The sequence below is a fragment of the Esox lucius genome, chromosome 4 (genome assembly GCF_011004845.1).
Source record: "Esox lucius isolate fEsoLuc1 chromosome 4, fEsoLuc1.pri, whole genome shotgun sequence".
Taxonomy (NCBI): domain Eukaryota; kingdom Metazoa; phylum Chordata; class Actinopteri; order Esociformes; family Esocidae; genus Esox; species Esox lucius.
The window spans coordinates 29,438,660-29,463,939 of NC_047572.1; the positions used below are offsets into that span (position 1 = coordinate 29,438,660).

Below are 25,280 nucleotides of genomic sequence, written 5' to 3' on the forward strand. Positions count from 1 at the left end.
GTCACAGTGTTGAGCGTTGAAGGGTCGTTTAACCAGAGTGTAAATATCCCAGTGTTAAGTGTTGAAGGGCCAGTTAACCAGAGTGAAAAGGACATAGTGAGGAGTGTTGAAAGGGTTCAGACTGTAATGGTCAAAGTGATGAGTTTTGAAGAGCCAATTAACCAGAGTGTAACAATCACAGTGATGAGTGTTGAAAGGGGTCAGATTGTAAAGGTCAAAGTGATGAGTGTTGAAGGGCCATTTAACTTGAGTGTAACGATTACAGTGAGGAATGTTAAAGGGGGTCACAGTGAAAAGCTAAACATTATGAGTGTTGAAGGGGGTCAGAGTGTAAAGGTCATGGTGATGAGTGGTAAAAAGGGTCAGAGTTTAGAAGTCACGGTGATGTCATTATCCATAATAAACAATATACTTCTTCCACAGCCCAAGATAACATAATTGCAATTGGCAAAATTCATTCATTTAAACCAAAGGGCTGCTATAGTGAAAGTTGCATTGCAGGCAGAATGTAGTGAGGAGAATGTAGTGATTTTTACAGGATCGATCCTACACGCTACCCGTTAAGAATTAGACAGAAGTCAAAGAAGTTATGCTAGATATTTTGTAAAGCTATGTGGTAGGGTAATTAGTAAGGGGCTAGTTGTAGGATAGCGTCAAACCTGTATGAGGGAGTTAACGTCAGAAAGTGCAGTGTTATTAATATACACAGACAATAGGGACGGCCCAAGACGGCCCAAAAAACTAAAAAAAGTCAAATAACACACATGCAAAGTGAAGCTATTGTGCTTGTTAGCCCATGCATCCCATTCTACATTGTCAGGTATGTTTCCAAAGAGCTCAACATGAGATATGACATTGACAACATTTCACATGGCCCATACAATACCGCTGTAGCAATGTCACACCACCTGAGGTTAGATTTCTGAGAACTTGTGACATGAATAGGCTAGGTGGTTAGGAGCTAGGTGGTTAGGAGCTAGGTGGTTAGGTGCTAGGTGGTTAGGTGCTAGGTGGTTAGGAGCTAGGTGGTTAGGAGCTAGGTGGTTAGGTGCTAGGTGGTTAGGAGCTAGGTGGTTAGGAGCTAAGCGGTTAGGACCTAGGTGATTAGGAGCTAGGTGGTTAGGAGCTAGGTGGTTAGGAGCAAGGTGGTTAGGAGCTAGTTGGTTAGGCGCTAGGTGGTTTGAAGCAAGGTGGTTAGGAGCTAGGTGATTAGGAGCTAAATGGTTAGGAGCTAGGTGGTTAGGAGCTAGGTGATTAGGAGCTAGGTGGTTAAGAGCTAGGTGGTTAAGAGCTAGGTGATTAGGATCTAGGTGGTTAGGAGCTAGTTGGTTAGGCGCTAGGTGGTTAGGAGCTAGTTGGTTAGGAGCTAGGTGGTTAGGAGCTAGTTGGTTAGGAGCTAGGTGGTTAGGAGTTAGGTGATTAGGAGCGCTCCAAATCAGACCCTTGGAACACTTGTCTCCGTTCCCTTTCCTTCATATCTAAGGAGCCAATGTAGACAAAGGAGTGTTTTATAATGAGGTTAAAACAAATGAGCACTTTTTTCCTGAAGCATCTGGGGCCATGTAGGGTCGCTGCGAGTCAGCCCTCTGCAGTCTTTCCCTGTGGACTCTCTGACCACAGTTTGTGTCGTAAACATTCCTCATATACAGTAGACAGGAAATAATGAAGACCTGTCTTCAATCAGCAACTGCTTGCCAAAGTCAATGTCAAAGTCTCGGGCTCTTTAAAGTCTTCAGAGAGGTCAGACCATAAAGGCTTTTCATGTCATATAATCGACCATTTGCCCTGACCCCACAGAGATGGTGTGAGCTCCTGTCTGCAGCTGCCTCCCCTCATCTTTAATCTGGCCAAAACGTCGATGTCGGTCCAGAGGCCCCATCACGAGTGTTTCAATACAGACCAGAACATGGAACTTGCAAGGCCGTGACCGTCCAAATAATCACTGCATTACGACTAATGACTGCAAAGTCTTTCTCTGGAAGAATGATTTTTTCATTCAAGTCCATGAATACGGTTTGTGGTTTTATGAATCTGTGGCGCCAGCGTTTCTGATGGTCATGGATGTCATTCTGAAATTACGTGATGCGACGGTACTTTGGGAAAGCTGTTCTCATGCGACGACGAGCACAGTAGAGCCATGAATAATTCATATTTTGCATGTTGGGCAACAGAAAGCTTACAAAAATGACCCAGAGGATTTGATGGCTCCTCCATTTTCAAAGATTACAGCCCAGGGTTTGTTTTCAGGCATTAGACGGCGAAGTGCCTGCTGACCGGCAGCCCCCCCCCCCCCCCCCCCCCATATCATTCTGGCTCGACATTGCACGTCTCCTCTCGACTGCTCCCCTGGCTCAGCTACATCACAGCTCACACTCCAGATCTGATTCTGAGGTTGTGGCCCCCTTGGAATGTATCCGCACACACTCACACACTCACACACACACACACACTCTGGCACACACGTACACTCGTGCAGCCCTCCTTCCCCTTCATGCTCTCTGCAAAGCAAGTCCTCAGCGCTTAGCTGGAGACACACAGGACCATTAAAGCCAGAGGACCAAGGGCCCCCAAACCAAAACCACCAAACACAACTCACCAGCTCTCATGACCTTTTGTCAGTCAAATTTATCTGTGGGTAAATGAGCTCCAGTGCCGGACGGATGTGGCCTGTAGATATGTGTTAACACACAGCCAGTCTGGGTGAAGTGATATTCCCTAATCAGCTCCCAGAGTTGGTCCAGAGGACATTGACTACCCAAGGTCAGCGGTAGACTCAGTCATTCTTCCAAAAACAGTGTGTCCACTAGGTTATTGGAAAACAGATGGCTTCCCTTAGAGTGTCCGCTAGCCTGGAGTCTGACGTCGTTATTAAGACTCAGAAACACTGTGTGTGTGTTATTGGTCTAAGTTGCACCCAAAGAATTAGGTTGTCAGTTGATTTTCTTCAACAGCAGCCAAACTTTTTTTACACTGTCAATAATAAGGTACTCTCAGAATTCAACTGTAACTCAAACTGTTATCCATTCAGGGATGACTCCCAAAAGGTAGTTCCTTCTTCGTCTAGTGCGCTGTGGAGTGCTGCTGGTTGAGACACATTTATTCTTCACGTCTTTCAACGGTTGTTTTCACGAACATGAGATGGTACAGGTTTCCCGTTTTAAAGCGAATAGAGTAAGTATGTTTTTGCAGTCCCGGGCTGCTGATGTCATGCAGAGACTGTCATTTTGTGTTCATATTTTTACGTGACGACAGAGACAATTGGATGTTTCACCACAGTACAACAGTCATTGTGTCACCGCAATAGTTGTCTACAGACATGTCAATAGGCGGACTACGAACTACTCGTAACTTTTAGCTGTCTGTGTGGAACGTGAGCTGTTATTGTATTGACGTCAATGGTAAATTGGCTTAAAACTTAAAGTAAACATGCATGTGTAGTATTTGAAGTACGATTTCATCTCTCAATGATTACCAAATGGTGACATTTGTTTTTTTGTTAAAGGAAGTGGAAGATCAGAACAGTTTTTGTGTGCCATAATAAACATATGGAGTAGTGTTGGACTGAAACTTAGCCTGCACATTGAAATCCTTGAGATGTACCATTCGTATGTACAGCCCTGTCCAAATGCATTGATGCGAGACTCATGAAATGATTAAATGAATTCACCATTAGAGTGGAAGTGACAGAGTGAGTGGTCTTCAATGCTAATGTGATGATAGCCAGAACGTAAGGCGGTTCCAAAATGTTTTTTTGAGGTGAACCAGATACATTAACTAAAACCTATTACGTAATTATGAAATACAAATGTAAGGAAACAAAGAGAAGGAAGCTTGAATGCACTTTTCTCTAACTTTGTTTAAAGTGCAAATGCCAGCGATGCTGAAACCCAACAAAAAGGAAACCATAATACTTAAATGACAGGCTATCAGACTATGGTGAAACAAAGTACTGTCCCAAATGGTATCCTATTCCTTGGTATTCCATGTATGCTAAAGTACATTAGACCAGGCCATATAAAACTGGAGATAATAGAGTGCCATTGGGAAGTAACCTTATTTTATCACAAAAGTGTGCACTATAGAGTGTTAAGGGCTGTGATATTTCAAAGTTAACGGGTATTGTTATGAATCTATGCATGGTCGACTCGTTTGCTAGCAAGCCAACTACAACTCGCAAGCTAGCTAGCTTCCTGGCATACCAACGAAGAAACTAGCTAGCTTCCTGGCATACCAATGAACGAATGAGCTATCTTACTGGTGAAGTTGCCGAAAGCGAGATGTAGAGTATGTGTCAGCACTTATATATGGCTTCATGACTCAGTGGAAAATATTCTATTTCACAGAGATTGGAACCAGAGAATCCTATTCCATCAGCCCAACTCTGCTTCTAATGATGTCATTCTTCATCTATGCCAGTTGGGTCCGTAGAGAGAGTGGGCGCCAACATATTCGGAAGTTCAAAAACAATGATGTTTTGCAGTTTGGGGGCATATTAGGAGGTGAGTAATGTTTTCACACCTAAACACATCTCACGTGGATATCCAAAAGTAATATTTCGAAATGTATTTAATTTTAATCAGCATGTGTGTTGAGTTAACCCTAACTGAGACAATTTGGGTAATTTGTCACTTAGTGACCCCTTCCAGGAGGCCTTATCCAAACAACATCTATTTCTTGGGAGGCAAAACAATACGGATCACATGCTCTCCAGCACAGAATAACACACTTGCAGGAAGCTAAGTAAGAGAAGTGTTTTGTCAGAAGATGATGATGATGTGGCTATAGTAGTTTAAAAAAAAAGCATTTCTGGGCGCTATCAATGTAAATTGTTGCACTCTTTCAGACAACCAGAGTTCAGAGAACACTTCCATAATGTACCACAGTACATTACAAGTCACATATGTTCAGTGAGTTCAAAATGTTGACTCTCTTTTTCAACCAATGTATCGCCTGTTTACTAAACAAAACATCTCAATGGGTGGTCCAGGTATGACATGACATGATATAGGAGGGGCCTTTACACTTTTGTTCTTTCAAGGAAGGGGGGAGCTGATGACATTATGTTAAACTAATAACTCCTTTAATGGGCTTCTCCTTGCAGTTGTATCAAAGAAAACATTTTCAGTCTAAAACTGGTTGGTTTACTCTTGTTTTTTTTACCATATAAACAACAGAAATGTAAATAAACCTGTATAGCCACAAAATATGGTACAGAAAAATATGAAAATATGTGCACTTACTACTGTACGTCAGTTTGGATGGTCAGGCCTTGTTTTCATAGCTCTGTCTGTCTCTAGATCCATAATTCAGCTATTTACCAAAACACAGATTGGGTGACCACGTCGTTATTGTTTAACAGTAGGATCCAAGCTTTAAAGCCTGAATCATTATTGGTGAATCTGCCACAACCAAGTTACAGCAAACAACAAACACAGTTTATTCCATTCCTAACCACCCTTCACCAGCGATAAAATAGCAGCATGTGAACCGTACATAGTTTTCGGCACTGTGTTGTTATTGTACTGGATAATTTTGTTTGTAGAGTACATCGTTTTTTGTAATGGATATAGTTCTTTGTACTGTATGTTGTTTTTTTACTGAATGTTGTTTTATGTACTGTATGTCGTTTTGTGTACTGTATGTTATTCTTTATGCACTGCACATAGTTTTTTGTACTGTACATAGTTTTTTGCACTGCACATAGTTTTTTGCACTGTACGTTGTTTTTGTACAGCATGTTGTTTTTTGTACAGCATGTTGATTTTTGTACAGCATGTTGTTCTGTACTCTGTTGTTTTTTGTACGGCACATTATAATTTTTTTGTTACTGCATGTTGTTTTTTGTACCGTTTGTTGTTTTTCGTGCTGGACGTTGTTTTGCGTTCTGTACTAAGTTTTTTGTACTCCCCTTTGTTTTGTGTCATGTAAGTTGGTTTTTGTACAAAATGTAGTTTTCACTTTAATGCCCGACACTGGCATGGTTTATCAACCAAACTAATGAGTGGAGTGTTACCATTACTCTGGGACTCTGGGGACATTTGTCTTTAGAAAACCTATGATTAATAACTAGGCGTAATTTTATGAGACTCTGGGGCAAGGTGGGGGAGAGATTGTGCTGCTGAAACAGTAGTGAGTTGGATTCAAATTCATCCTGCAGCAGCCAGTGTGCCCTGGAGGCAACAACTTGGACCATACATACAGTGTTACAATGTTCAGATATTGCTGTAGGGCACCTTTATGCATTTCACCGGCATCATGACAACTGTGAGATGTGTCAGTTTTGGCCTGGTACTGGGTGTATAAATGTCGGAAGTTTCCAGATTGTTTGGATTTGCTGAGGGAATTCCATACAGTGATGTATCTGTGGATGAGGAACGACGCAGAGGAAGAAAGGTACCAACATGCAATACTGGATCATTGGCACCAACTTTTTTATTTTGTATTTTTTTTACAAAGGACTGTTCCAGGCATCTGGACAAGAGTTGCAAGACAATGTTTCCCAATGAATTAGAACAATGCATCCAAAAGAAATCAAAAATGGATTAAATCGTTAATAAATGTATCACAAGCCATAGAAGGAAATATCTTTAAAACATACATTTATTTACAGGGAAGCTGTAAATCAAATAGATTTTACCAGGCCACATTTGTCAGAGGGACAGGCAGAGCGATGGGTCTGGATAAAGAGATGCTTTCACTGGGATAGTCAGAGCTGAAACAGAGAGTTCTCTGGTCAGGAGCTGGCTGAGAGCAATAAATTGAATGAAAACGGAACCAACTCAAAGGGGAAACTATTCATCCCAGCTCTATAACTCTTCCTGCTCCTTTCCCTATTATATTTTACATCCAGCGTTGCGCTGATTGCATTAGCAGGCTCATTGTGGCCTTGAAAGAACAAAGCCGTCATAGCTGGAAATGCAGCCAGGGCTATGGAAGGCAACTCGGAGCTCTGGGCCGATTCAGTGATGGCCCCGGTCCACGGGATGAGAAATGGCCCCAAAGTCTTGACACGGCACAGACATGTCCAGCTTAATGATGACATTTTCAAAGGGAGGACGACATCCTCTAAAGCCACAGACCTGAGCAAGCATAGAGGCCACAGTTTGTGGAATATGTGGTGGCGAGACACTAGTCCGTTACAGACCGACACACTGCCTCAGATTCCCTGGGCACAGATGAAGTCTTGGTTTCCCAAACCCGCTCTGCCGCACCCACGACCAGACAGAACTCTTGATCGCAAGCTGAATGTGCAAGAGTGACGAGATATTAAGGTTTTGTCTTTGTAAACACTAAGTGAAAATGGTGGGGGAGTGTCCTTTCATCATTAGAAATGCTGTTACCTTAAGTTCCTACAGCATCCACTTAGGTACACTTAGCCTTACTGTATGTGATTAAATAAAGATGCTTGAAATTCCTTCAGTCAGGATCATTATTCTGTTGTTGAGTTCATGGATAGGATATGCATACTTCACAATGAATGAATCACAATAATGATTGTAATTATCTCCTAACAGTCTCCTCTTCATGTTTACAACTTTCAAGCCCGTGTTTTGCCTCAACACGCTTCTCCAGAGGAGATGAGGGGATATCAATATGGTTTACATCAAGCCTGAGAGTAAATTATTCTTAATTACTTACAGAATGTACTTGAGCTTGGGGGTATTGAAAAAGCCAGCAGAGGTTACAAACAGATGATGACTTTAGTGTAGCAAAGATGGTCACATCATATTACATGAACTAAGAGAAAACAGATCTGTGCATCTGCCAGTACATTTGTAATTATTCCCCCCCCCCCCAAAAAACGGATTAAAAAGAGAAGATGTAGTCCAGGCATTTTGTCAGAGGTCACAACCAGAGGATAATACTTTAGCGGTAAAATTTGCTGATTTAGCACAGTAGACTAGTTAGTATTACAATTCTGGCAATCACCCTGAAGCTTTTTAGAATTTATATATTTTCCCCTTTTGCTTTTTGAGATATTGCTGACTGTGAAAATTATAGTAAAGAGGAACATTCCCAAAAGCAGACATTTTTCCCGTAGAAAATTTCTCAGAGGAATTAAATATATCCAACAATAAGCAGGCTTTGTCAGAAATATTTGAGTATTTTCTAATTCAGTGCCATATTAATTTGTCTGCAGTGCCTCTTGAAATGTGTTTTGTAATCTGCTAACATGTATTCATTGATTTGTACACCTTTAATGGAGAACACAATCATAGAGCCTTTTTTACATATTTGGATACACAGATATATAAAGCTAAATTTCAACCACATCCTTTGGTAAAGGTAACCCAATTTAACAAATGAACAGAAATGCAATTTCCCTACACAGAAAAAGGTAGTGCACCCCTACCTTTATCATCATATAAAATGGCTAAAATTAGAATCAGGCACATAATAATAGAACATCATTAGAAAGTAATTTGGGATGGTCTAGCATATTCCATAAAGATGAAACAGTTAGTCTCGGTTGATCTTAACCATGTGGGTGTGTGGTAAAGCATCATGCCAAGATCAAAAGAGCTATCCATGGCCCTCAGAAGAAAGATTATTGATGCCCATGAGTCTGGGAGGAGTTAGAAACACATTTCCAAGCAATCTGATATACATCATTCCACTGTCTGACAAATAATCTACAAATGAGGAAAACTCCAGGTCAATGACAATCTACATAGCACAAATCATGCCATCAAATTCAAATCCAAGAGCTGACTGAGAGATGCTCATAGAAGTATTTAAGGATGATACAATGGTTGTCTTGCAACCAGTCCTTGAAGTGGGGAAAAAAATTTGCCGGTACTCTCTTTCATTTGCATATGATTACATTTGAGATTTTTACAGTGTCTAGCTCTGGCACACGCGTTCTTTTATTGCCTTTCTGAAGCCAGGCTAACATGACTTACAATTTCTGTATTAGTTTGGATTTGGATTTCACCAGTGAAAAATATGTTTACGCTCAGGCGGAAGACGCAGCCATCAGACAGCTCCTGATAGGGTGAACCGACTGCTTGCCTTTACGGGATTTGTCAAGATCTTTAGTAAGTCACGTATTGCCCTCTGGGTAGTGTAGTTTATGTAACGTTACGTTAGGTCATTACAAATCTCTCTGACACTGACGCTTTTTCTGTCAGTGGTAGAGTACCGGCTGCATGTGAGAAGTAGCGGTATGCATGAAAAAGTGCAGGTACCGCCCCACTTCGAGCACTGCTTACAACTATCAGTGTTGAAGTTCATGAGTCAATTGTCCAAAAGAATTATTCACTATCTTGGCCCATATGGAAGGTTGCACACCTGGATAAACACCAAAATTACTGGAACAATGTGCTCTGGACAGATGGGTCAAAGGTGGAGTTGTTTGGTCGCAATCCCAGACACCATGTTTGGTGAAAACGAAACTACTGCCTTTGAGCAGAAGAACCTCATACCAACTGCAAAGCATTGAGAGGTAGTCATTACGGTTTGGGGTTGCTTTGCTGCCTCAGGGCCTGGCCAACTTGCCATCATTAAGTCAACCATGAATTCCATATTGTACCAGAGAATTCTTGAGGATAATGTGAAGCCATCTGTCAAAAAATCTGAAGCTGAACATGTCAAAATGCTGTGCAGGGACTTCATGAGGGCCGCCCATGCACAAAAGCCTTCGAACATGACAGATTACTGTAAAGACGAGTGAGCAAAAATCGTCCCAGTTGATGGATGAGACTCATAGACATCCTTAAGAAATCGTTACATTAAGTTATTTCAGCCAAAGGGGGCAAAACTTACTATTGATTTTCAGTTAATACATGATTGCAAAGTAAAATCTTTCGGTGACATTTATTAAATTAGTTTATCTTCATCTGTTAATAGTGTGAAGGGAAGATTACACATCCATGTGTCCAAGAAAAAACTTTTACTGTTTCACATGACTGTATATGTCTATATTTATTTACACCATAATCCAAGGGGGAGAAATTGTTTGAAACAACTTCATTGAAAACCAATCTTTCAGACTGGATCAGTTTGATAAAGCTTGGTTATTTTATGAGGGCGTAGTTGGTCTGGTCCCAACTCACAACTGTTGGAGTAGCAAGATAAACTTACTCCCTGAATCTCCAAACAACGTGAATCTCCAGATCAGTTTTTGTTGGAAAAGCTTTGAATGGGTTAAGTTTAAAGTTTCCTATTACATTCAATGCATACCAGTTGTAGAAGTAGAGATTTATGCTCAAATTGGCAGCCAAACAGTGTACGTTTTAGAAGAGCCATTAAATGAATTATGACATCATACAGTATTCCCCATCATCCAATTTACGACTAAAATGAAACCACGGTCATTTGAGAGTTTCAGGGCTGACCATGTTTGAACATTTGTTTTTTGCAGATTATGAAGAGTTGACTTGGTCAAATACGCCACAAGTCCCATATTGTTCACACCTGTATATGACATGTACAAGGTCATTTCAAGGTGGTGGACTTCAAGCCACCCAAAGCAATCACAATATACTGTGTGTGACTACACTGGGGATGACCTCACGCGTTTAGGTTGTATCCAAAGTAGCAGGATAATTGTAGCCATGAAATAGCAGTGAGGGACTACAACGTGCTTTTGAAATTGTTGCATGAAGGATGATATGCTCTGGCTGTGGACAGGGCCATAAATAAATGCCAGATCACACCAGAGCTTTGGATCTTTGATTAGGGTTGGCCTCGGCATAAAGGACACATAGGCTTGTGCTGTGCTGAGAAATATAGCTTTACAGAGACCACATCCATCCACCTAACATGTGTAGCCTACCACATGCAAAATCTGAATTAGACTGGAAAATAATTGAAGCCCGTTTCTGCCTCCCAGTGTTAGCATCTTTAGCATTTTTAGCTAGCATCTTTAGCATGGATAGCTTACTTTACCCAGCAGTTAGAAATGTAGTGTGCATTTACTCAAATTAAATGTTCAAGAAACCATATTTTCAAGCATCCATCCACCCATCCATCCATCATCTTCCGCTTATCCGGGGCCGGGTCGCGGGGGCAGCAGTCTAAGCAGGGATGCCTAGACTTCCCTCTCCCCAGACACTTCCTCTAGTTCTTCTGGGGGGACACCGAGGCATTCCCAGGCCAGCCGGGAGACATAGTCCCTCCAGCGTGTCCTAGGTCTTCCCCGGGGTCTCTCCTCTATTTTCAAGCATCCGAATAAAAACATTAGCTAACTTGAATTCCAAGGACTATTGGCTAGGAACAATCGTAGCAAGCAGGATATTGTTAGTATCCCACGAACCCGAGAACATGTGACTCTGAGCCAATATTATTTATTGTAAAATTGTAATGTCAAACATGTCTATTTGAATGATTAGAATCACAGGCAGTGACTTCGCTATTGGAAGTAAGTCCCGGAAATCCCTGGCTCATTGAGGATCAGATTAGATACTGCATCACTAATACAGAGAAGGGCAGACCATCCTCTTTATAAATCTTTTTAACCACCTGCCCACACAACAACCAAGGCAGTATCAACGCTACACATGGCATTTCAATACGCACTAGATTCTTATACTCATTGGTGCTCAACATCTTTCCCTTTCCTCCTTTCACCACAATAACAATGTATTCAAATTGATGAGGTTCAAACATGAAACCTTCCATGTGAGGTATTCATTTATCTTGTGGTTTAATTGTCAAGTCTTGTCACATCCAAAACCACAAACCTATAAAATAGGTGCACACCAGTTTCGTGTTTCCTGGATGGTATGAATTCTCCCTGCTATATTTGTAAGATTTAACACTTTTCAACCGCGTTCTTTTCCCCTTTTTTTCAATGCATTTGAGGTGAAAAATGAAAAAAATATCAAAGCTAACAAGGGGCAGATTCTGTATGCAGAGACACTTCACAGTAAAATATGAAACCTTTAGAGATGCTTGGAGAGGCAGTCCAAATCAAACAGACATTTTGCCAGTAATGTGGCCTCAGCTGCCATCCGTCTTCTGGCCAGGATCTTATTAGGAACACGTTTTGGACGTCTGGTAATTAATTCAAGAAAGGTACAAGGAAGGTGGGTTTCTAGGGTGTAATTGAACTGAAGTCGGGGTGTGAGACTAGATAGTGAGAGGGGGTGTCCTTTAAACGTGGAGAGCCTGCCTGGGGACTATGTCCGTGTTTGCAGACAAGTGATTTCCCATTGGGTCCAAACGTTCCATGACCAGTTCGGAGCAAATGGCTTTTTTTTCTACTGAACCCTCGTACTGTGACTTCTGAAAGTATTCAGACCCTTATAGTTTCAACGCATTTTGTTGTGTTCTGGACTGAGTTTATGATTTATTACATATATTTTGTATGCCGTCAATCCATAAATCCATAACGGTGAACTTTATATGTTCTTGTTGCTAATTCATTTATCATGACTGGATAGATTAGCACACAAATGTCCCAGCCAGCACATAGGGCAACCTGGCCAATCACGCGTCATGCCCCTTCCACAACTGTCCAGTAGGAATTCAAAGACACTGTGGTGGGAGTACTAGGCTCTCACTGAAGATGTAGCATTGACAAATGTAGTCCTGTAGAGTAGCATTGACAAATGTAGCCCTGTAGAGTTGCATTGCATCCGCTGTTACACCTCGTCCTTGCATTGTTAATCCTCATACAAGCAGGATGCAGCAGAACAAACCAGAAGAGGGTCTTGACTTCTTTAAATGTGTCTGTCTCAATCTACAGCAGGATTGTATTTTTTCTGTACACATTAATTTATTCCCCTTTAAAAGTTAATGATGATGAGGATCAATTTATTGTATTTATATTGAACATGCCTGACTAGGCCCAACTGCACAGATGGGCCTTTCCTACATAATGTGCTTGCTCAAGAACAAAGAAGTAAGAGCCAGAATAAACCGCAGACTAAATCACCAATAGGTTGCATTAAAAGACATGGTGTTGTTTTGATGTGTATGTATATGCATTCCATATACAGTACTGGTCAGTCTCAACATAGCATGCGAGCACGTGTGGGAATGAGGTAATCGCACAAATAACTGCCCTATGATCCAATATCTGGCACTTTTAAGTACCTCGTCCTACAAACAACTCCCAGTTGAAATGTATACTCTGAGAGGGATTTTCTCCACAAAACAAGGAAAGTTTGTGCTCCTCTGCGCATTGACAAAAAACAAGGGATGATCCCAGCTGTGAAAGATCAGAGTTTACCCTCCTAACTTCTATAAGCGGACTCTTATACTTCTTGTTTTATTGCCTCAGAGGAGTTGGTTGATACGAGCGTCTTGTGGGTTTCCTTGCCTGCCTCCATTCAAACAGGACATGAAACAGGGACACAGAATGAGGATAGCTGGCAACATTCCCTAAGCATGTATTATATGCCATCACTCACCAGAGAACTACACAACTGTCAAGCCTTTTGGACAAGACTAAAATGCAAGTTTAATTGCCCAATACCAAACGCTCTGGCAGTCAAAGGCCCTCATGAGTTCACTTGTGTTAGCGCAACTGCACTCCGCTGTGACCAAATGGAAGGGCTGTAGTCTCGGCCCCCCATTCATTACACTTATCCCCCAGCCCTCACGTCCTTGCCATATGGGATGGATTGAGCTGTGACCGCAGCTTCCCTCTCATCCTGAACCAGGCAGAGAAAGAGTCAGCCTCTCAAAAAACTGCCCAGACAACGTGTGCATGGTCTCTGATTTGTGCGGGTGACGAATTTTGTTTTCGAGACGACCGAATTCGTCAAAGGTCAAAGTGTGTCTATTTATTCATCACGGCCTACACGATCATTGCGGTCGTTATTGTCACCGCCATTATTAGCGACTCTCTATCTCCAGTCAGGCAGGATTTACGAATGGACACGCAACAGCTGGGAGAAGATGACGCTCTATCACAGCTGCAGTTTAGCGCTCCCTCCCTCCGGATGTCTCGCATCAGTCCACGTCCGTCTAAATGCGTTCTTTATTGTCCCGGTGGAAAACGACCGGCGTTGGATTCTCATAACCAACAACGGCGAGACTGAGTGGCCATCAGCAGGCCCCGCGACGGCATCCGCGGTTTCCTGACAGCATCTGCACTGGCTCACCGTAAGCTCACGTTCGACTTATTGAGTTATTTGTTATACTTAAAGAGCAGCTTCCCACCGAAAACTCCACGTGCAACACTACGCTCGCCGAGAGGGCTGTGTCTCCCCACTAACTTTCCATTGGAAGCGCGGCCATCGGCGTCGATGTCCGGGCAGAGCCTTGATGACTTCACGGATCATCACGCCTCCTCAGGCCACGTGTTTACGTGCGAACGCCAACCAACACGTCGCTGCGACTCAGATGCTCCTCTGAACCTTTGACATGACATTTCACGACTCAAACTTTCTCCGCGGACCACTGCTGCTCTCCCGAAACACTGGGAATCTACAGTATCCTCAAAAGTCTGCACATTATGGCAATAGAGGTATATTCCAGGGTTTTTGGCCACTGGTCTTAAAAGGGGTACTGTCAAGCCAAAAAGGGTCCCCGATGTCTGCGTACCATGTCACGTATGTGCTGATTCCCACTTCATGTACTGAAAACTACTCACTTTCAAACTTTTTATGACCAACTGAGGTATGCCATTCTACTTAGATTATCCCTCCAAAAAAACAACATATTATGTATCCAGAGCAATATGGAAGGTTTGAAAAATTATTTAGTTCATAGCAAAAACTCACAGATACTTTTATAATAGTTAGAAGGTAGTCATTTGTCGTAAATGAAGTATACGGTTGCAACCTGTCATAAAACAGAGTTTGCCAACTGTCAAGAAATAGCAGCTCTGACACACTGGGCCACACGTGACATAATATGGACCTAATAACAGTCTAGTGAAAATACACTGTACTATGTTGCTAGCCAGAACTATTATGACCATAATAATTTCAGAAGGATAACAGTATGATGGGTCCATTATTATTTCTGCATTCTTTTTATATACTTTTGGATGTTGTCCTTTAAGAGTGTTATTTGGTTTCAACACCAAGGAACCTATGTCAGATGCTATATAAAAAGGAAGGGTTTAGACTATTTTCAGGAGATGGTATAGCAGCTGTCGTAGAAACAGGTTTCACCATCGGGATGGCATGCTCCACTTGGCTGAGTGGAACCTGCCCTCCCTTAGGGATGTGATGGCCTAGAGACCAGAGGTGGCTGAATTAAGGGCTTGGCAGGGATGTTGAGTTTGGTAAGAGTTCCTGGGTTATTACAATTTCAAATTATCACATTACCATAAAGGTGCATGTATACTGGACTGTAATTAAGAACAGAATTGGTTACATTACGCTGTATTTGCTTTTCAAGATGTTTCATCTAGGCCTCCTATGAATTGTCCTCTCGTAACCTTAAGAGCAAAAGGCTCTATAAAAACGACAAATGTGAAACTATATATCACACTCCAAAGTAAGAGTGGTGTTAACCTTGGAGGTCCGGTTCAAAGAACATGGACCTAGGGTTATTAGTTTTAGGAGGCAATGCTGAATAGGACCTACTGGGTTTCAAAAGCCATATCTTGGCCATGGCCCTTTTCCTGCCTGGGTTCAAAGGTCACTGTTGTCTGTTGCCGTAGAGACGTCAAAACAAAATTATGAAAACACTTGATTCCAGCTAAGGGGAACATGTGTAGGTATACCAACAATGCAGTACAATTTATAAGGAGTGATTATGCTTACTAAAAGATCCCGTGGGTAATAATCAGGGTTGTTGGTGGTCAAAAACCTTTTTGAAAGAACACAATATGTTTCTTATTCATCCACCTAAACAGCCTCTAACTGTTTACCTTTTATTGCACTACTGTTTATTTTATTTTAGATGGCCTCCACCATACATAATCCCAAGCCACCTATTAAACAAATACACATCATAAAGTACACATGGGAGGCATATTTGAAAGCTCAAATCCACTGGCCACCCTTCTGCACTCTTTCTTATTTTACCAGTTCTTACAACTCGCACATGCTATCCAAAATTAGAGGTTTCTATTCAGCTTTTAGAGTACTCATAAACGGCTTGTAATTTAACATGATGAAAGACGGTAAGCCTTGCCGACAGACCTCGTTGTGGGCTGCCCGTTTCGAAAAGACAAGCATCTGACACCCCTGTAACCTACCTTCAGGCAAACGCTATAACACGTAGGTGTCCGTTTCACTGCAGTTATTACGGCATGTTGATTTGATTTTCCAAACTTAGTCAATGATGTGAGCTACGGAGGACCAAACAAGAGTCAAATGGTCCGTTATGAGTTGTTTTTCCTGCTATCAATTTCCTGGCAGACTCCCTTGGTTTAACTGTGTGGTGAGATCCAGCCCCTCCTGTCAGCGCACGAGTTTCTGCCATGTATTGTTTATTTTCTTCCCATGTATTTAGGCTTGTTTGTTGTTTCTAGGACTATTCCTTTATTAGAGGGTTAAATACGCAGTCTGGGACTTTTGTGATTGACAATATCATTTGTAAAATCTCCCATTTTGGGCTGGATGTGTAATATGTCGTTTATATGTGCATATCCTATGAGTAGAATCACTATTATACTTAATTTAGCATACAGGCACATACGTGACATAGTACACACATTTCGGGGACTATTTTGGCTCAACTGGGCTAATTTACAATTGTGACCCAAGAACGGCGGACTTCTTCTTAAATAAAAAGTGTCTATTTTTTCTGGTGCACCGTAAATACTGTCCAGTTCTGAGTGTATGCAGTGGCTTAGAACATACAAACGCATCAGGCAATTAAAATAATTAAGCAGAATACTATGACCACATAACAGTTAAACCTGTCTCACTGCAATTTGATATTCCTGTGTCTGAAATCAGGTCAACAGTTGGGGTGATTTGGCCCGTCAGTATATAGTTTGTCTCAGTCTGGTGAGGGGTGACACAGGAAGACCCTCTGTGATGTGTATTTTTGGAGGAAGCTCCCTGAAAAATTGAGAGATTGCAGAACCTTGGTTCCCCACCACAGGGTTCTGTCAAACTAAATAAATGTTGAAGAGTAATCCTAAAAAAAAAAATGTCTGGCAACTAATATCCTCACCAGAAAAATTGCTCAATTATGTTAGTCTGGAGGTCCTCACTACAGAGGGTAAAAATAGTCCCATCGCTTTTTGGACAATTCAGAATAAAGGAGTCCACATTGGGTCTCATTTACAAAACTGAGAAATTCAGAATTGTACCAATTCAACTAATGGGCAACATTACCGTTTTTTATTAATGTTCTGCCTCATTTAGACCAAGTTCTTGGACACAGAATTTCAATGTTTCATAGTCCAGAGCAATGCCACATGAAACAGAAGAGACCAATCCCTTTTTCCTACTCCTAATGTGTCTCACTCAAGTGAGCTTGAACTCAATAAGACCTGATTCTAATACGTTGTACACTGTTCGACAAAGGCTTCAAGGAGTGACACCAATCTCCTGTATCTTGGAGATCACGTTGCACAGATGTGTCTAAAATAGGGCCAGTTCTGATCCAGGCCCTCATCTTAGTTCAAGAAACAAAACCTGGCTTGTTTGAAGAGCATGGACTAGAACAGGCCCGCTGGCTTTGGGGTATTGAGTTATGAAGGATTAGATAGTTTTATTGTCTAAACTTACAGCCAATATTGCATTGACAGTATAGACATATATTACGTCCTCTTTTTTTTCTGCAATAATTGTTTCCATATACTTGGCTATTCTGGTAATATTGAGCCGCGTTGTTTATTGCTTTAGAAGCTCGAGAAAATGTTTCCTGGTAAGAAAACAGCGGCTGTTGGTCTGAATTCAGATTCCTCTGCCATAAGTGGTTTAGGACTATTACAGCGAGTGCAGGTTTATGTCGGAGAAACACAGGTTGCGTGGGGACAGTGTATGCGTATTATTAGGGCGATGTTATGTTTTCCCCCTTTCCACAGCCATAGCCGAGACAGCAGTAGCACAGCCAATGGTGTTTGCTCTCAGATTAGCACTGCTACTAGGCTGTGGACTTCCCTTCATTTGGACGTTTCCCCAAAGTGCCCGGGCACCCCACAACCGAACTTTGATTTCAAGAATCAATCAGCTCCCAGTGGATAAAATAAAGACATTCGCCACAGTGCGACGAGTGGAAATTCATGTGGCAGTCATGGCAAAGGTTTTCATCAAACTTGTAAATGAAGAGTATTGTTCATCCAGAGGCGTGACCTATATTATTTAAATATATTATATTGCCAATATTTTTGTTTAAAGTCACATATTTCTATATGGGGGATATATCTGCTGGGCCATTCTAGTTCTGCTAACCTAAATGTAACACTCCAAAAAAAAAAAAGAAGAAATTCAGCTGTACTCAAAAGTGTTCCAAGTGTTATAAACACTTGAGACATTTCCCCCAAGCTTCACACATTGTCTGCAATGTAAATGCTAGAGGGGGGACATGCCCACCAGGGGTATGCACAGACACCGCTCACTTTACGCCCCAAAAAACACAGGAGGCGTGTTCGCCGTCACGTCAATTACTCACCACGGGTTTACAGCAGAGCTCAATTGGTGTCATTATTAGGCATGCAGCTGTTTTTCTCACTACAGTGTTCAGCGTGATCATTTCATTGTTTTAACACTAAGGCCTTTGTCCAACCACACTTTTATCACCAGGGTTTTTGATTACATCGCTGAGAGGATTTTGAATTGTACCCTCCAGAAAGTCCATAGGCGTTATCAACGCCTAAAGCTTGCACTTGGCACTTGAAGTATAGGTTTGGTTTTGAAAAATAGTCATTTTGAGAAAAGTACCTCATACCTACTATAAAGGCTGGGGGGTGGATCTTTGATTTTATGGGGCTATTTTGGTTTAGCTGGCAATAGAATCTTGCCCTGAGGAAACAGAATCATGAACTTCACCAAGTACCAGGCCATTTTAGCCAAAAACCAGGTTGCCTGCAAAAACTTGGCCACAGTGGGATCATGTAACAAGATTGTAGCCACAAAAAAACATCCAATCTGAAAGCACATTATTAATTTGTAATGTCCATCTCCATCTCGGACTGAAAAGTGCAGTTAATATGCACAGGCAAAGGATAAAAAAGCTTGATGCAAACCTATATAAACAGTATTTGTGTATATTTACAGTCTGTCTCCCTTTTTATTATTTCTGCCTCAACTCCTAGGGTTGCATTCCAAACAATTATTTTCTCTTGTCTCAGTCAGTGCCACTATACACACCTAACCCAAAAGGTCCCGTAACATTCCCTAAAGGCTCTTATTTCGGTTCTAGGAAAAGCTACTTTTACAGAATTTAGATTTTTTTATATGGACTAAAAGAGAATCTTTACACAACGTTGCTATTTTGGTAAGGTAGAATCCCATCATTTTGAGAAATTTTTTGGGTGAATTTGAGAACATCAATGCAACATTTCCCTGTGGTTTCCATTTGTTTATTAATAAATTGACATTATGGGAATGTTCTGGGAACTTTACATCCATAGATCACCATTGCGTTGCCAGACTGTGAAGATCTCATTCCAACTACAATATCCTGGTGTCCAGCGTTTGCACACTGCTTTCGAAATGCACACACCTTGTTTGTGGGCAAGGTTGATTGTTAACATGCCACTCAGGTCCGCCCCAATTACATTTTGTGTCTTTTCCCCCCAGCTAATTAGATAATAACTAGTTAACTTGGCAATCTAGCTAACCTTATACAACATGTGGTACAGAATTCCCATTTAGTTAGCATATCAGGCCCATGGTATAACTAACCTAGTTAGTGGCGCGTGACGAGGAAAGCTATTCTGCCCATCATATTGACACTGTTTAAGGTAATCACATTTCCAAGGCCTATCGTGTAATTTACACAAAACAGCACTTAGGCCTTGTTTAAAGTCAAGAACTAATTTCAAACTTTGAACATCAATATTGCTTCTGCATCTGTAGAATTTTTATATGGGTGTGCAACACATGAATATAGACGATACTGAGTGTAGAGCTTTGCGTTTACATGCAGTGTTGTCTTTATCTATACTGGGAATGGAGTATACATTTTCTTTCGTATAAAATACGTTCATACTCGGAATGGTGTGACTCATTACTGTGATACATTTTTTTATTACAAATATGATGTATTATCCACACAAACCGTCATAAAGGCAAGTCAATAACCGCAGATTACTATACAGTAGAAAAGGCCACACACTGCAGCAGAGAGGTTGTAAACTTGACATTCACCTCCAGTTTCTTAACAAATGTGTTCTTCACAAGCAGCATGCCCAACGTCTTATTGTGTGGACAGAAGCTGAAGGTTTAAAGACTGCCTGGCGAGGTGTCCAGAGCCCACCACAACCCTCTGTTCAACATCCATGAGGCCTCTTCCCCCATAACGCTGCCAGAAAGTCTCTGCCATGTCTGTTACCCAGTGAGGGTGGCAAACGTGAACTGCTACCGCTTGACTACAATCCACGAAGGATAATCGACAATGAAAATACCTGGAATGAAAACACCCTTTCATGAATCCAAATTTAAGCCTAAACATGAAGGATTTAAAAAAAACAAGGTTTGCCACAGAAAATATTCTGCCCTTCAGATTCTGTATATACATTTATAGAATGGTTGTTTCTCTATGGGAAGCTTGTGGGCTTTGCTGAGTCGGGCCTTGGCAATGTGACAGGACTATGTAGGATTTACAGTAGCAAATACCCCTTTTAATGTCCATTTTCTTCAACTTGTTTTCTGGGGTTTTTTTGTCGTAGACTGGTGCTTCTGAACTTGCGCTCCACAAATCGGTAACAGTTTCCGATCCATCAATTTGTTCACTGACAATTAAATTATTTATCTTATGCTATTTTTAGGAAACTATACTGTCCTCAAAGTATACATCAACAAGCAAAGTCCCTGACAGTAAATGCTGAGGGCTTTTTTATGTTGGTTTTTCAATCTACCTAATCTGGTTAGCATAAACAGCATGGTGACAAGCAGTCGGACACAAAACTGGGCACCGTGTCATGTATGAGTTGGGACAAAACCTAGACATCTGCAACAAACATTTGTGTTCATGAGCAGTCTCCAATAAGTGAATGACAAGGAAAGGTCAAGCTATAGTTTAGATGGTAGCTTAAACAAAGTAACATCTGCATCTGCCTTGTCTCATGTTTTTTTTTTTTTCTTCCTCACTTTTTGCTGTTTCTTTTGTACCTTTCTAGCCACTCGGTTTGGAGCATCTTTTCCATACAGACAGCTGGGCTCAGTTACAGACTGTTTGACGCTGGGTTGACCGACCGACAAGAACGCAGATGGTTCATTTCTCGTGTCGCCCGTCTGCGTGGCAGAAACGCAAGGGCAACAGAAGGAGAACTCGTGCACACCCCCCACCCCCCAACTTCTCCACCCATATAATGCCATGCATGTTTTTCGCATTGTTACTATGGTCACTGTGCCACGCACCATATTTTGTGGTCCTAATTTGCTTTATTGAAAACATATTTCGTGAAAACCGTGTGAAGGCACGAGAGTGAAGTTGGCTGAATCCCGATTTTTCGAGACCCAAATAAAATAAAAAAAGCAGTGGCCTCTCTTGTTCTCTCGAAGGCTTTTCAGGGAGAGGATGGGCCGTGTTGTGTTATTATGCAGGGACACAGCAATGCTCAAGTTTTCCGTTTGTTTTGGTGGGTTTTGCAAATGTCTAAGGGTTTGTCATACCTAATTTCGGGCGGAATGGGAGGCTGCATTCTTGTGGCGGAGGAGACGAGGAGACGGTCATCAGGCCAGTCATCGCCCCCACTCTGCTGCTGGGGAGCGGACTACTGTGTGTATGAGGAGCAGAGCAGCGGAGCAGACGGGGAAGATGGGAGGCGTCCACAGACAGACAACCCTGCTGACAGGGATAGACAGGTGGGAAACGCTGTAATAACATTGCAGATGGGGGTTTGAGGTGTGTGTGTTTACGAACATGCGTGTTAGCGCGCGCACACGTCCATGTTCGTGAGTACGGGCATACTCGCCTTTCATCTGAGCACCCTGCTGCTGAATAACCTCACTCAAAGCACTGCGAGCATTTTGTCATCAACATTATAGAGGTTGTATGACAGCTGGTTGTGCATAGCGATAAGACGGGATTTCTGTTCCATCGGGTATATTTTTCGCGTCAGTAAAATAAATAACCCAGTGGGTTATCGTTACGTCGTCAGTAAACTAAAGTAATAAAGCGAACAGCGTTCTGAGTGCCGATATCTATACGTTTGAATCGGCTTTTACAAAATGTGTCAAGATGTCCAAATAGAATCTGCGCCTGTTGGAGTTTTATGGGGAAGATGAAAGACAAGCAGGGGGTTATCTTAAATTCAACTGACATTCCGATTCACTGGATGTTGTGGAGCAGAGCTCTATAATTGAAGACACATTTAAGAGATGTCTCAGCGGCTGCCAAGAAGGGAAACAGACAGCAACACTAGTGCACGAGTGACCTCTACCGGCATGAGTATTTTCGGAACTAAGCGTAGCACCACAGCCCCTCATTGTCACTGTGATTAACCTGCTAGCTGCACTGAATTCATGCCAGACGATTTCCGGTAACCTTTAGAAGGCTTATGATCTGGCTGACCCCATTCTCGTTATGTCCAGCAGGTTGAGTCTTGTGTAAATGGGACACAGTGAGCAATGTTAAAATGGGATACCTGGAAATATTTCCATGCCACAAATGTTGCCAATTCCACTAGTTCACTATTCACTATTTCACTATTCCAATTCCACTATTTATAGTCTTGCCTCCCATTAGGTAACACAACATTGTTGTGTTACCTAATGCCTACGCCCGGCTTGTGCCTGTCCCAATGAAAACCTGAGACCCAGCACCCTACCAGCACAAAAAGGGTGGGTGGGGGGTGTGGGGGTAATGGACAGGCAGAGGGCGAGGGAGGAAGAAAAGGGAAAGGAGTGGAGCGATAAGAAAGACATCCCACCCTTTAGAGATGGCTGACAGAATCCCAAGCTTTTTCCCAGGATACTTAGCAGGCTTTCCTCTCCCTCATTCCTCCTTTTATGGTTGGGAGGGGGGAGGGAAACAGTTGGGTATCAGGAGTGGGAGGTTTGAGATGATGAAAAGAAAAGAAGCACTGCTGAGGAAAAATGATGCTTCAGAACCTGCCGGGCACTGAGGTATTTTGGTTCCTGTGAGAAAATGCATTACAGATGGCTCTTGGAGATGCAGGGGGAAATGTATCCAGCATGGCGCACCTTGTATTCCCCCTTGGGTGTCAGCCACAGGGGATTGATGCCTTGCTGTTCTCACACAGTCGAAGTCACAGCAGGTAACTGTAGAAGACGGAGTTCAAAAGGTGCCTCACGGAAGTGTGCAGTGTATCACTCAACGGCTGAAACGCTGTGTCAAGACGGGCACAGTGCTGTTGCACACAGCTCCAGGGAGATTCAAACTGTTTTATTCACCAAGTCAAAGTAAAAGCAAATCATTCTGATGCTGAGGGTCGCACGTTCACAGGACAATCGCACACCTCTCTGACCCGCTATTGCCCTATAGTTCTTTTTTTTTTTTACCCTTAAACATTTTTGTTAGGGAACCAATAATTTAGGAAAATAATAGCACTTTCTCTTGTGATTTACCAACCATTTGCAGGAGTATTGATAATTCTGACAACTTAAAAGCGACGGAACATGCTTTGGTATTACGCGCTACCCCCTTTCCAGGATCAACAGCGATTTTTGCTACAATCCTCTGTGAGAAAAAAAAAAGGTGAAAAGCCCATCTGTCTTCCAGACACACTACAGGTCTTGAAGGCCCACTGACATGCGTCTAACAGGGCAGTAAAGGGAGTCATTTCTCCCCACCAGCTGATGGTTGTAACAACCGCCCAGGCTCCATCACTTCACCTGTGCATCAGCCCCCCCCCCCCCCGACTGTAAAACAACCGCTGTTGCTCGCCAACGAAGGGTCAGCAGTGTGTCAACAATTTGCAGTCGAGCCACGAGTCCCTCCCGACCCCCTTCTCCCATTGCACCCCCACTCTCTTTGTTTGGAGAGCACTCATTGAGGCAGGACAACAGCGTTTGCTGAGACAGAGGGGCTGTGCAGGTCCACTTGCTGGGTCTATCCCCACTTCACGGAGCAGCTTACTCGATGTCCCGGAGCGACTATTTCCGGGCGCGTTGTCTTTCCAAGATTAAGACTTTTAAGATCGGGGGAACGTCGTGTTGGGGTTAAGTTGTGCGGGCGTGCTGAAGGTCTGGATGTGTGGAAGCGTGGCCGGCCCAAGTGTCACAGTTTGGCTGAGCAGGCCGTCCGACAGCCCCTCTCCAAACCCTGACACCTAACCTCCTGTGTCTGTATACTCACGCCAGCGTTAAACATTTACACATCCCTCTAAACACTGTGTCAAACAACCACATCGTTCCACTCTGTTTTGCATTAACATGCAGACGACGAGTTTGTCTTTTCCCCCCCAAGAGACAGGCACCCAGGGTAATCAATCCGGTCCGAGCAAATGTAAGAACGTAGGCGGACATTCGGTAAACAACTTCCAACACGTTTTAAAGTGAAACCTCATCCGTAAGATTGTCAGGAGTCAGACGAAACACAAGGTTTTAGGAATGCATTGTATTTAATAAGCAAGCAACATCTAATAAGCCTTCTGCTTGTTAGACTCGGAGGTCAGGAGCGGGTTGAGAAGTGTTTTTCTCGGGAGACGTGGGGAGGCATTCCTTACATAACCCCTGGGTCACCCATAAAGTGCCCTATTTACAACAAGTGAACAATTCCCAGTCTCAGACACTTCTATTTATAACACTTAGGTGTGGATTTCAGATTTGGACCAGCAGGTGAGTAGACAAATGTACATTTCACACACAGCATGTCTCTGGGTCTCACTTTTTAACTAGTCTCACTTTTTTTTTTTATGGATATATCCTGGTCTTGAATGTATATCATGTGTTTTCCCTGGCTGTGAGTAAGTTTGGACATAAACATGCCGTTCCTGCAGTACCTATAATGTCCTATTAATACACCCTAAAGGGATCCCTCTCAGAGGACGGGGTTCTGCATGGTTGGGTTCCCGGCTATTTATTGTGTGCAAGCTAGTTTCCAGCTGACAGACACATTTATTCCTGGGCTACACCTTTGCCTTCCAGAAGGCCTTAGGTCATACCATTGAATCCTCCTGTGGTTGATAGACAATGTCTTTGAACAAACATCTGGCTAATTGTAGACGGGGGGGGGGGGGGGCACATTCGCCAGGCTGAAATCTCAGCTGCGCGTGTTGTTTTCAGCTCATCAGCGACAGAGTCATTATCAGGACTGGCTGCGTAACAACCAGACATACTCAGGTG

The 25,280-nt window shown here is 42.5% G+C and overlaps 1 long non-coding RNA gene across 1 annotated transcript; it reads left to right on the forward strand.

Annotated features, from left to right (window-relative positions):
- The first annotated feature begins 2,801 nt into the window (after nt 1-2,801).
- Nucleotides 2,802-5,684, forward strand: LOC109615718. The gene is made up of 3 exons (XR_004575722.1): nt 2,802-3,171; nt 4,344-4,499; nt 4,634-5,684. It is a non-coding gene; the product is annotated as an uncharacterized LOC109615718 (long non-coding RNA).
- The last annotated feature ends 19,596 nt before the right edge of the window (nt 5,685-25,280 follow it).